We start from the raw sequence: 14,527 nt of genomic DNA on the forward strand, positions 1-14,527 counted from the left end.
GATATCTAAACAATGATATATGGTATGCAATGCATGTATGTCGTGGAGGTATCAGGTCAAATGCCCATCCACTGAGCACATGTCAGAATCAATCGAATCGCTATCAAACCAAATCAATGCTCGAGCTGGCACACCGGCCGATATGGGAATACACATATGATAGCGTCGACGAAGCGCCATCAATCCCACATCTCATATCCAATCATATGGGGCCACAATTGTCTATGCTTTACGGGTCATATAATACCGGCATAGCGATTGTGTTCACAAACCCCGGAATCCAATCCAATCATATCAGGGTATCCAAGGATCATAGCTCAACGTGCATGTCATGTATCGATGTATGCATAAAATGATGTGTGTTAACAAAACATTTATTTTGTACATCGATACTCAAATCTCAATGTCATGTATGCCACATCAAATCATCAAATAGGCACATAGACACGTATTCCAATCCAATCAATCCAATCAAACCGACATATATCATATAATACAGATACCTATCGTATGTTACCCGGTCGCAACATACCTCAACTCTTCGTTCCAATTGATGCAGCTTGAAGATATCAATGTAATACTCTATCTACATCAATAACACATTCATTTCATTCAATAATATCATTCAAATTCAATAATATAAGTTTCAAATATATTTTGAAACTTTGAAAATTCATATCAAATTCAAATCATAACATAATTCAATTCCGACTTCGATACGAGTTTATTGTCGGATATTCTACTACATATCAGAATTCAACTTCAAATACATGCTATTCCAGCACCTTGATATTTAAAGCTGGCTGAAACCAGAAGAAAATTACCTCCAGTCTGAAGCCTTCGACGCGACGATCACAAATATATAATTTGTCTCGCGTTTAGACACGTCGCGAAGTCAAATCGGAAGAAAAGAATTTCGAAATCTCTCGTGCTTTCTCGAAGCGATTGTGAGAAATGAAGAAAGAAACGAAACAGAAGAATTTAAGCTTATCTCCCGCCTTCTCGCGCTCGGGCGTAGAAATTCTCGCTCCCGAGCGCGAGCACACTCTACCCCGAGTAACAATATGCAACCGCGCTCGGGCGGTAGGAATTACCCAGCTCGGGCCGGCATGTTCTGTCGAGAACAATGATTTACATCGCGCTCGGGCGGTAACAAACCGCTCGGCGCGAAGTATTCTGCCCGAATACTCTCCAACTCAACCCTGGCGCTCGGGCGGTCATTTTCTACCGCCCGGGCGCCGCACATTCTGTACAAAATATAAAATTTGTACTAATTTGGCGTCCGACCTTTCCAATCGAGCTCTTACAACGTCAATTCATATCCAATACTCATGGTCAAAATGCACATCATATACATAATCACATATCAAATTCATTAATTATCGATAATCACATAGGATTTACGATAATACAATACACGGTCCTTACATTTCTCCCCCTCTTAAAAGATTTCGTCCTCGAAATCTCAAACATCACTATATACATAACATTGGTAAACATACATATGTCACCAGTTATAGTACATATCAAAACTAAAATCAGAATAAGGATCAGAATACATCGAATACAATTGAACAGATGGATCAGCATCAAATAAATGCGGATATGATTCTCGCATTTTGCTTTCCAACTCCCACGTTGATTTTTCAACACCATGTCTTGTCCATTGCACTCGTACAAGAGAAATCGATTTATTTCTCAATATCTTCTCCTTTCGATCCATAATGCGAACAGGTTGTTCAACATAGGAAAGAGAAGGATCCAATTCAACCTCATCAGGTGCAAGTACATGTGATGGATCAGGTTCATATTTCCTCAACATAGAAACATGAAACACATCATGAATAGCAGATAAAGCTGGTGGCAATGCCAATCGATACGCAAGATCACCAACTCGATCGAGAATCTCGTATGGACCAACATATCGAGGAGATAACTTCCTTCGCATGCCGAATCGAACAGTGCCTCTGAAGGGAGATATTTTCAAAAACACTCTGTCACCTTTCTGGAATTCCAAGGGTCGTCTTCGCTTATTTGCATAACTCGTTTGACGATCCTGAGCAGCTTTCATCCGCTGCCGAATCAACTGAACCTTATCATTCATTTCCTGTATCATTTCAGGTCCAGTCAATTGTTTCTCACCAATTTCATCCCAGAATAACGGTGATCTACATCGTCTCCCGTATAGAGCTTCAAACGGTGCCATACTGATACTCGTCTGAAAGCTACTATTATAAGAAAATTCAACTAATGGTAAGGCATCTTGCCATCCCATTCTGAAGTCCATCACAACAGCACGCAACATATCTTCTAACGTTTGAATCGTACGCTCAGTCTGGCCATCAGTTTGAGGATGATAAGTAGTACTCATAGCCAAACGCGTACCCATCGCTTCCTGGAAACTACCCCAGAATTTAGAGGAAAATCTGGGATCACGGTCAGATACAATTGAGACTGGCACACCATGCAGTCTCACAACATTCTCAATGTATAAACGGGCCATTCTCTTATAAGGATAAGTCCGCTCATACGGAATAAAATGTGCAGATTTCGAAAGCCGATCAATAATCACCCAAATAGCATCACAGCCCCTGGGCGAACGAGGCAAATGAGTCACAAAATCCATAGCAATATGTTCCCAATTCTATTTCGGGATTTCAAGACTATGGAGCAATCCCCCCGATTTCATTCTCTCGGCTTTCACTTGCTGGCAGACAAGACATTTCGAAATAAATTCAGCAATGTCCTTCTTCATACGTCTCCACCAGAATTGAGGTCTCAATGTCAAATACATCTTCCGACCTCCAGGGTGAATACTGTATTTGCTACAATGCGCTTCTCGAAGAAGGGCAGATCTCAAATCAGAGTCATCAGGAACTACCAGCCGACCATTAAGTCGTAAAGAACCATCAGAAGAAATCTGAAATCCAGACTGATGTCCAGCAGATACCAGTTCTTTCGACTTTTGGATCTGAGCATCGCTTCGTTGGGCCTTTCGTATTTTCGATATCAAATTCGGCTCAATTTGCAATGCTGAGACAGTGACAGAATTCCAATTCGAGTGAAAAGTCCAACCAGAAGTACATATATCATCATGTACCTTGGCGACATTAACAGAAGCTAGAACAGAATCATGAACTTTACGGCTCAGGGCATCCGCAGCAACATTCACCGATCCAGGGTGATATTGAATCTCACAATCAAAATCCTTCAGGAGATCCATCCACCTGCGTTGCCTCATATTCAAATCAGATTGAGAAAAGAGATATTTCAGACTCTTATGGTCCGAATAAATAACAAACTTTTCTCCATAAAAATAATGGCGCCAAATCTTCAAAGCGAACACAATGGCGGCCAATTCGAGATCATGAACAGGATAACGAGTTTCATGGGATTTCAATTGACGAGACGCATAAGCAACCACTTTGCTATGTTGCATCAGAACACAGCCCAAACCTTTACCAGACGCATCTGTACACACCACAAATCCTCCGGTACCTGAGGGAATAGTAAGCACAGGTGCTGTGGTCAATCTCGTATTCAATTCAAGAAAACTAGCTTCACATTCATCTGACCAAATGAATCGCTGATTCTTCTGTGTCAGTTGAGTAATCGGTTTAGCTATTTTCGAAAATCCTTCAATAAAACGACGATAATATCCAGCTAAACTCATGAAGCTACGGATCTCAGGAACATTCGTAGGTCTCGGCCAATTCAATATAGCTTCGACCTTCGTAGGATCAACAGATATGCCATGTCTCGAAATGACGTGGCCCAGAAATACCACTTTGTCCATCCAAAATTCACATTTGGACAACTTGGCATATAAATGACTAGTACGAAGAGTTTGAAGTACCAGTCTCAGATGTTCAGCATGCTCCTTTTTCGATTTCGAATAGACAAGAATATCATCAATAAACACAATAACGAATCGGTCTAGATAATCTCGAAGACACGATTCATTAAATCCATAAAGATAGCAGGAGCATTCGTAAGACCAAAAGGCATAACCAGAATTCATAGTGGCCATACCTCGTACGAAAAGCAGTCTTGGGTACATCTTCGTCTCGAACTCGTACTTGATGATACCCAGAACGAAGATCAATCTTCGAGTATACAGAAGTACCCTGAAGCTGATCAAACAAATCATCAATACGCGGAAGTGGGTACTTGTTTTTCACAGTAGCCCGATTCAGCTGTCTATAGTCGGTGCACATTCGCATCGTACCATCTTTCTTTCGAACAAATAAAACTGGAGCTCCCCAAGGTGATACACTCGGTCGAATATATCCCTTATCGAGAAGATCCTGTAATTTTTCTTTCAATTCTTTCAATTCCAGCGGTGCCATGCGATAGGGAGCTTTCGAAATAGGTGCAGTCCCCGGCACAAGATCAATGCTAAACTCAACTTCTCGATGAGGAGGAAAATCAGGAATCTCATCGAGAAATACATCCGGAAACTCTTTCGCAACAGGAATCTCAGATAAAGAAGACTCTTTCTTCGAAATATCAATAGCGTAGATCAGATAACCCTCATCTCCGCTAGTCAACAATCGAGACATTTCCAAGGAAGATACCAATGGAATTTTGACTTGGGAACCCTTGCCATAAAAATTCCACTTGGGTCCATCAATCGATCGAAATCGAACTACTCCATGACAACAATCAACAGTAGCTCGATTCGTCATCAAGATATCCATGCCAACAATACAATCAAAGTCATGCATTGGAAGGACAATCAAATTCAGAAATATCATATTATCCTCATATATCAATACACAATTATGCACAACTTTCTCAGACAAAATAATCTTCCCTGCTGGCGTGGCTATCGACAAAGTATCATACAACGGGGTACACTCAATATCGTGAGATGCAATAAATGCATGAGATATGAATGAATGAGATGCTCCTGTATCAAATAAAACACGTGCAGGATAATCGCAAAGCGTGCAAATACCTGCAATCACACCACCAGGAGCTTCTCTCGCTTGATCTTCAGTCATGGCGTACACTCTCACTTGAGGAGGAACTTGGGCACTCTGACCACCCGGTCCTCGATATCGTGGGGCACTCGACTGCTGAAAAGATGGAACAGGAACAGCAGGTCTCGTCATACTAGGGCCACCTCTAAATCCTGGCTGGGGTTGAGCAGAAGTCGTACCCCTGTTCGGACATACTCGAGAGAAATGGCCTTCCTGCCCACATTGATAACAAGTACCAAACATACCTCGACACTGCTCGATAGTATGTTTACCTCCACAATGACTATAGTAGGGAGCAATCACAGGACTCCCTTTCTGTGATCCACTAGAGCTCGAAGAAGACGAAGAAGCAGAGCCAGTCTTCTTGAACTTCTTACCTCTCGGTCGCAAAGTAGGCTGCTGAGCTGACACCGGTGGTGGAGGAGTATACTGTGGACCTCCCCGCCTAAGTCCAGCCTCGGCTGCCTTAGCTCGTTCAACTGCCTCTGCGTAGCTGGTAGGCAATCCAGAAACAACATATGTATATAAAACAGGATGTAAACCATTTACAAACCTGTTATATTTTGCCCTCGCATTCCCAGCCACGTGAGGTGCATACTTCAACAAAGTAGAAAATTTAGAAGCATACTCTGCAACAGTCATCGTTCCCTGCTGCAGATTATTAAATTCATTCTCCTGAGCAGTATAATAAGAAGGAGGAGAATACTGCTCCAGAAATTGGGCCTTGAAGACATCCCAGGTGACTTCAGTCCCGGCCTATTTCAATCCAATCTCAGCGGCTTCCCACCAAGATTTAGCTCGGTCTTTCAGCTGATACAAAGCAAGTTTCAGTCTCCGAGCCTTGGAATACTCAACAATATTAAACAAGTGATCGATATCTTTCAGCCAGGCCTCGGCTCTTTCAGCACTCTCAGTGCCAAAGAACTTCGGTGGTTTCAGATCCTGGAATCGAGCCATCACAACATCCATGGACAATCCTTCAAATTGCCCAACAATCCTCTCAGTACTGCTACTCGCAGTTTCATTTGTGTGATTCATCTACAAATCAAAAGATGAATATCACAATTTCATATCAATTTATAATCTCATCATCTCATATCATCAATCTCATCAGATACTTACTCAAATCAAATCACATAAGAGCAAGTAATACAAATAAGTCAAACACATACGCACAATTCATTTGTGCCTATTCAAGTGTACACAAGACTCAACAGAGCATTCCCAGCTATGCTCTGATACCACTCTGTGTGGGGCCCTTAGCTCCTAATCGTTATTACAATGCAATCAGATTAGGATTTAATTAATGACAGCGGAAAACGGGTTTAAAATTTCTTTTATGACGAGCCCAAAACATCTCTTCTAGATTTATAATACTAAAAATAGTATTTAATCTCAAATCATAAAACATGCCCACACGAAATCAAAACCAATCATATACAAACAACTCATATCCTCGGGACATGCCCCGGTATATAGATACATATACATATATACTGGGAACAAGACATAAACAAAAACCTCAGCCCAAGCTGTGGCTTCCTCCAGAAGTGCCCTCTCTGGCCTCCTGATATCCTGGAGTACCTACCATTGTCCACACACAAAGACAACAACAGTCCCCCTTGGGGGTGAGCAAAGCTCCGTATGGAACAACCAATCATATATACCACAGATATCTAAACAATGATATATGGTATGCAATGCATGTATGTCGTGGAGGTATCAGGTCAAATGCCCATCCACTGAGCACATGTCAGAATCAATCGAATCGCTATCAAACCAAATCAATGCTCGAGCTGGCACACCGGCCGATATGGGAATACACATATGATAGCGTCGACGAAGCGCCATCAATCCCATATCTCATATCCAATCATATGGGACCACAATTGTCTATGCTTTACGGGTCATATAATACCGGCATAGCGATTGTGTTCACAAACCCCGGAATCCAATCCAATCATATCAGGGTATCCAAGGATCATAGCTCAACGTGCATGTCATGTATCGATGTATGCATAAAATGATGTGTGTTAACAAAACATTTATTTTGTACATTGATACTCAAATCTCAATGTCATGTATGCCACATCAAATCATCAAATAGGCACATAGACACGTATTCCAATCCAATCAATCCAATCAAACCGACATATATCATATAATACAGATACTTATCGTATGTTACCCGGTCGCAACATACCTCAACTCTTCGTTTCCAATTGATGCAGCTTGAAGATATCAATATAATACTCTATCTACATCAATAACACATTCATTTCATTCAATAATATCATTCAAATTCAATAATATAAGTTTCAAATATATTTTGAAACTTTGAAAATTCATATCAAATTCAAATCATAACATAATTCAATTCCGACTTCGAAACTTAGTTTCTTGTCAATTATTCTACCACATATATAACCGATACATAATTCTTCAATCTCAATCAAATGATTAAAATTCTCTAATTATAATAAATTGAGAATAATTTAAAATAACATCACTGTAATCATTTCTTCTTCGTTAAAATCATACACTATTCAACAATCTTCAATTCCAGTATGATTTAACAATTTATCGGATTTATTCCAAAAATCGACGAATTTCAAACATCACCAAAAATATAAAATTTATACCTCAAAACGAAGACCTCGTGTCAACGATCTCAGAACTGAAGTCGGTTCGTCGATTGGATAGACCGATAAGTCGCACGATCGAAAAGAAAATCGAAAACTCTATTATTCCTTCTCACGCCTTTCTCGGTCACTGCCATCAGGTAAATGAGATTCATTTCTTTTAAAATGAATCGAGTCCACCGCCTCAAAATTTTGATTTTTTTTTATTAATATTATATTATATTATATTAATATTTAATATAATATATACTATTTAAAATTTTATCGCCGGTATACATCTTTGGACCAGTCAAACGATCCAATTTTCCAAAACTCAAAACATGAAACTTCCATATCTTTGAGTTTTCTAGGTCATATCCAAATCTCAAATCATTTGGGCTTCATATGAAAAAGATATGTCACTATTTACCATTTTGCCCTTAAAATTAATTCATTATTTTTCAACTTATCTACGAAAATGCCATCAAAATAAATTGAATATTTTTCAACTTATTTACCAAAATGCCATCAAAGCTATTTTAGTCTCGGGGTCTCACATATATGATGAAAGAAAATGTTTAAGTTTATGCATGTCGTGATATACTTTATTTTATTAAAAGTGTTTTTCACGGTCGCATCTGGATGTATATGTATTACTTGTTACTATGGTTAAAGCTAGCAGAGTCAATAGACTCACTAGGTGTGAATAATGCAAGCGAAGATTTTACTGTTGAGACAAGAGGGTTGGATGATTGAACTGGCTGGGATGATGGTACACTAACCCGATGACTTTTGCTAGTTTTTCCGCACAGTCATGCTTTTACAGTACTTTAAAGATTTTCATGATTTTTGGAAGTAAGAGTGGTTTTTCAGAGGACTTATGACATTTATGCTATTTTTGAAAAATTCTAGTTTTAGATTTGGTTTGATGTTTATGATTTTATGACTTTTACTGCACTTTTGGATTTTTAAGTAAATAGATGGTAATTTTATTTTAATGGTGCAAAAATATATATGTATGTATGTGTGTGTGTGTGTGTGTGTGTGTGTGTGTGTGTGTGTGTGTGTGTGTGTGTATATATATATATATATATATGTTGTGAAAAAGTAAAAATTTATGGTAAAAAGTAAAAATCTCAAAATTTACCAAACTACACACTTTATAATATTTTTCTCTCTACTCAATTGTGATTTTCTTCACAAATGAGAGATCTATTTATAGAGTTTCATTACACATAATCCAAAAATAAAATACATCATTACCTACATCATCACACACAAATTTCTAACTTTACAACTCTTATTTTCAACATTCAAATATTCAACTATTACTTTTTTCATATTAAAATATATTATTTCAACACTCCCCCTTGTGATGATGATCATGATACGATGATGTCTTCATTACGTGTTTTGTACTGCCTCGTTAAAAACCTTACTTGGAAAAACCCATTGGGATAAAAACCATAGTAAGGGAAAAAGAGTGCAGTCACGTAAACTCCCCCTGATGTTGACATGAACAATTCTTCACAAATTTCGTAGATTGCGCATCCCAATATTATATATGTGCTTTCTGAATATTGACGTAAGAAGTGCCTTTGTGAAGAGATCTGATGAGTTTTCACTTGATTGAATGTGACGAACATCAATACATTTATTCTTCTCAAGTTCCTTGGTGAATGCGAAGAACTTAGGAGGAATATGTTTAGTTCTGTCGCTTTTTATGTATCCTTCTTTCATTTGAGCAACACATGCAGCATTATCTTCATATAGTATCACAGGCTTCTCATCGAATGATAATCCGCATGAAATTTGGATATGTTGGGTCATTGATTTTAACCACACACATTCACGACTTGCTTCATGTAGTGCAATAATCTCGGCATGATTTGATGAAGTTGTTACGAGCGTTTGTTTCTGTGAACGCCAAGATATTGCAGTGCCTCCATGAGTAAATATATATCCAGTTTGGGAACATGCCTTGTGTGGATCAGATAAGTATCCAGCATCAGCATAACCAATTATACTTGGATTAGCATCTTTTGAATACAAAAGTCCCAAGTCTGTCGTTCCTCGTAGATAACGGAATATATGTTTCATTCCGTTCCATTGTCTCTTTATTGGATATGTGCTAAATCTTGCCAACAAATTTACGGCAAAAGATATATCAGGCCTTGTACAATTTGTAAGATACATAAGGGCACCGATGGCACTTAGATATGGTACTTCTGGACCAAGAATATCTTCATTATCTTCACATGGACGGAATGAATCCTTTTCTATGTTTAATGATCTAACAACCATTGGAGTACTTAAAGGATTTGCTTTATCCATATTAAAACGTTTAAGGATCTTTTCTGTATAATTTGTCTGGTGAACAAACATTCCACATTCTTTTTGTTCAATTTGTAATCCCAGACAATACTTGGTTTTTCCAAGATCCTTCATTTCAAATTCTTCCTTCAAGTATGACACAACTTCTTGAATTTCCTTATTCGTTCCAATGATGTTTAAATCATCAACATATACAGCAATAATTACGCATCCGGATGTTGTTTTCTTAATGAAAACACAAGGGCATATTGAATTATTTACATATCCCTTTTTCATCAAGTGATCACTTAGTCGATTATACCACATTCGACCTGATTGCTTTAACCCATATAACAATCTTTGTAATTTCACAGAATAACATTCCCTGGGTTTTGAACTTTGTGCTTCAGGCATCTTAAATCCTTCAGGGATTTTCATATATATATATATTACTATCAAGTGATCCATATAAGTAAGCTGTAACAACATCCATAAGACGCATTTCTAAATTTTCAGATACCGCTAAGCTAATCAAATACCGAAACGTAATTGCATCCATCACAGGAGAATACGTTTCTTCATAATCAATTCCATGCCTTTGAGAAAAACCTTGTGCAACAAGTCGAGCTTTATATCTTACTATTTCATTTTTCTCATTTCGCTTTCGAATAAAAACCCATTTGTATCCAACAGGTTTTACACCTTCAGGTGCAAGGACTATAGGTCCAAAAACATTACGTTTATTTAGCGAATCTAATTCAACCTGGATGGCATCTTTCCATTTTATCCAATCCTGCCGATTTTTACATTCACCAAAAGATTTTGGTTCATGATCTTCGTTATCATTTATGATGTCGATTGCCACATTATAAGAAACTATATCATTAATTTCATCTATATCTTTTCGGTTCCATATTTTTCCAGTATTAATGTAATTGATAGAGATTTCATGATTCTCGTCAGTTTGTGGTTCTGACAGAACATTTTCATCATCATGTGTTTCTTCAGGAACATCATTCTCTATTTTGTGATCATCATGTTTCTCTATGAATTTTCTTTTTCGAGGATTTTTATCCTTGGAACCGACTGGCCTTCCACGCTTCAGGCGTTTAATGACATCATGAGTATCTTCCATTTGTTTCTTTGGAATTTCAATTCGAGCAGGAGCATTTGCAGCATGTATATATGATTTAGTTACCCCTTTTGTGTCTGCAAATGCATCTGGTATTTGATTTGCTATTCTTTGCAAGTGTACAATTTGTTGTACATCTTTTTCACATTGTTTTGTTCTTGGATCCAGATGTAATAATGATGATACATACCATGTAATTTCTTTTTCGGTATGTTTCTGTTCTCCCCCTAACATTGGGAAGATTTCCTCATTAAAATGACAATCAGCAAAACGTGCTGTGAACACGTCGCCTGTCTGAGGTTCAAGATATCGAATGATTGATAGACTATCATAACCGATATAAATTCCAACCTTTCTTTGAGGTCCCATTTTCTTTCGTTGCGGTGGTGCAATAGGCACATACACCATACATCCAAAAATTCTCAAATGAGAAATGTCTGGTTCTTTACCAAATGCAAGCTGCAATGGGGAGTATTTATGATATGCACTTGGTCTGATGCGAATTAATGAAGCAGCGTGTAAAATTGCATGTCCCCATATAGAAATAGGGAGCTTTGTTTTCATAATCATTGGTCTAGCAATCATTTGCAGACGTTTAATCAATGATTAAGCCAATCCATTCTGTGTATGTACATGAGCAACAGGATGCTCTACAATGATTCCCATAGACATACAATAATCATTGAAAGTCTGGGAAGTAAATTCACCAGCATTATCAAGTCTAATTTTCTTGATTGTATAATCGGGAAATTGATTCCTCAATTTTATTATTTGAGCAAGTAATCTTGCAAATGCAACATTTCGAGTTGACAATAAACATACATGTGACCATCTGCTGGAGGCATCAATCAATACCATAAAGTATCTGAATGCTTCACATGGTGGATGGATTGGTCCACAAATATCACCCTGAATACGTTCAAGAAACATTGGTGATTCAGTTTGGATTTTGACTGGTGATGGTCTGATAATAAGTTTTCCAAGAGAACATGCTTTACATTGAAACTTATTATTCTGAAAGATCTTCTGGTTTTTCAGTGGATGACCATGTGTATTTTCTATAATTCTTCGCATCATTGTTGAACCAGGATGTCCCAATCGATCATGCCAATTGGTTAATATCGAAGAATTATCAACTACCATGTTTGATTCAATGGGACTTATATGTGTATAATGCAATCCAGTAGGGAGCATTGGTAGTTTTTCAATAACATATTTCTTTCCTGATTTATATGTGATAAGACACATATATTTCTCATTCCCTTCATTCATTGTTTGAGTATCATACCCATGGGAATATATATCATTAAAACTCAACAAATTTCTTTTCGATTGTGGTGAATATAAAGCATCATTGATCAAAAATTTTGTACCATTAGGTAACAAAAATTGTGCTTTACCACATCTTTTAATCAAGTCTACAGGACCTGATATTGTATTCACCGTTGTTTTTGTTGGTTTTAGTTCAAAGAAATATCTTTTATCTTGGAGGATAGTGTGCGTTGTACCACTATCGGGTATGCAAACTTCAGCTTTGCTCATAGCATTTAACATATTTGAACTTCAAAAAAATATGCAATGAAATAAAATTACTGACAATACATATATAAATACAACACATATCATAATTGTACAATAAAACATTATTATATGAATACATGAAAAACAAATTATTGTACATTTATATTCTACCGCTATATTGTTCGTTTTCAGAAAAATCATTGAGAAAATCTGCAGCATCAAAATTGTTCATTTATATCCCACCAACATGTTGATCATTTCCAGAGAAATCATTCATAAAATCACCAGCATCAAGATGAGTTGAATCACTCACACGGTCACTGCGTTAAGTGAAGTTGGTCTCCTTTTCTTTCTCCTTTAATGATTCTTTATAAAGTTTACAAAGGTGCTCAGGGGCTCGACAAACTTTGGACCAATGTCCTGGAGTACCACATCTGTAACAAGAACTTTCATATCTTTTTGAGTGATTCTCATTAACACTTGTATTCTCATGATGTCTTTTCTGTGGATGGTTTGGGACGCTCTTTTGAGATGAGTTATAAAAATAACTATCTCTATTATTTTCAAAACCACGGCCGCGTCCACGACCACGACCAATTCCACGTCCACGTCCACGTCCACGACCTCGACCTCGACCAAAACCTTGTTTTTGAAATTGATTTTGGTTTCTAGGTATAAATTCATTTTTACTTACAGCATTTACTTCTGGAAATGCTGTTGATCCAGTGGGTCGGGACTGATGATTTATCATTAATAGCTCATTGTTCTTTTCCGCCACAAGAAGACAGGCGATGAGCTCAGAATATCTCGCAAATCCACGTACTCTATATTGTTGCTGTAGAGTAATATTTGATGCATGAAATGTGGAAAATGTTTTTTCAAGCATCTCAGATTCTGTGACCTCATGTCCACAAAATTTTAATTGCGAGATTATTCTATACATCGCCGAATTGTAATCACTGACTTTTTTAAAATCTTGGAATCTCAGTGTATTCCATTCATCCCGGGTGGTCGGAAGTATAACTTCCCTTATATGTTCAAATCTTTCTTTTAATCCATTCCACAAAGCCATGGGATTTTTTTCAGTCAGATATTCACATTTCAATCCATCGTCGAGATGTCGACGCAAAAATATCATGGCTCTTGCCTTTTCTTGTGACGTGCATATGCCATTTTCTTTAATGGTCTCGCTTAGACCCAATGACTCAAGATGCATTTCTACATCTAGAGTCCATGGCATATAATTCTTTCCCGTGATGTCGAGCGCAATAAATTCGAGCTTTGTTAAATTTGACATGGTGGTACTAAAAAAAATTACGATGCATTTTATTAGTTAATAAATATTGCAATACAAAGTAACGGATAAACAACAAGTACAAGTATTTGTAAAAATAAAGAAAACGCACGAGGAGGATATTCTCCGATAAATACAAGACTCGTGAGTATGATAACCAAAATAATTAAAAATATCCTTGAGAAAGCCATCTTCTTTTTTCTTCGAAAAATTTGATGATGAATAATTTTTAGAGAAGAAGAGAAAGTTGGAGTGATTGAATGTGTTTGTGAGATGATATTTATAGGGCAAAAACTAGCCGTTTGTTACCGTTTATGACCGTTGGTGTACAAAAAATAAATGTATGTTTTTGTATAATTTTATGGTAATAATATGATGTATATAATATTAGACATGTTTAAATAATTATGTATATCATATCATAATATTATAATGAGTGTCATAATTTATTTTGTTTAAAAACCTTATAGGCTTTTATACTTGTCGTATCCCTTACCGGGAGTGTGGGATGTCGTCTTAACATCCTCCCAGGATTTATAACAAGTTTATGAAAAATTTATTTTTATTATTTCTAATAATAACATTATATTGTATATTAAATAAATACAGTAAAATAAATATTATTACTTTTTGTTTAAAAACCTTATAGGCTTTTATACTT

The sequence above is a fragment of the Primulina eburnea genome, chromosome 9, assembly GCF_022965805.1.
Source record: "Primulina eburnea isolate SZY01 chromosome 9, ASM2296580v1, whole genome shotgun sequence".
NCBI lineage: Eukaryota > Viridiplantae > Streptophyta > Magnoliopsida > Lamiales > Gesneriaceae > Primulina > Primulina eburnea.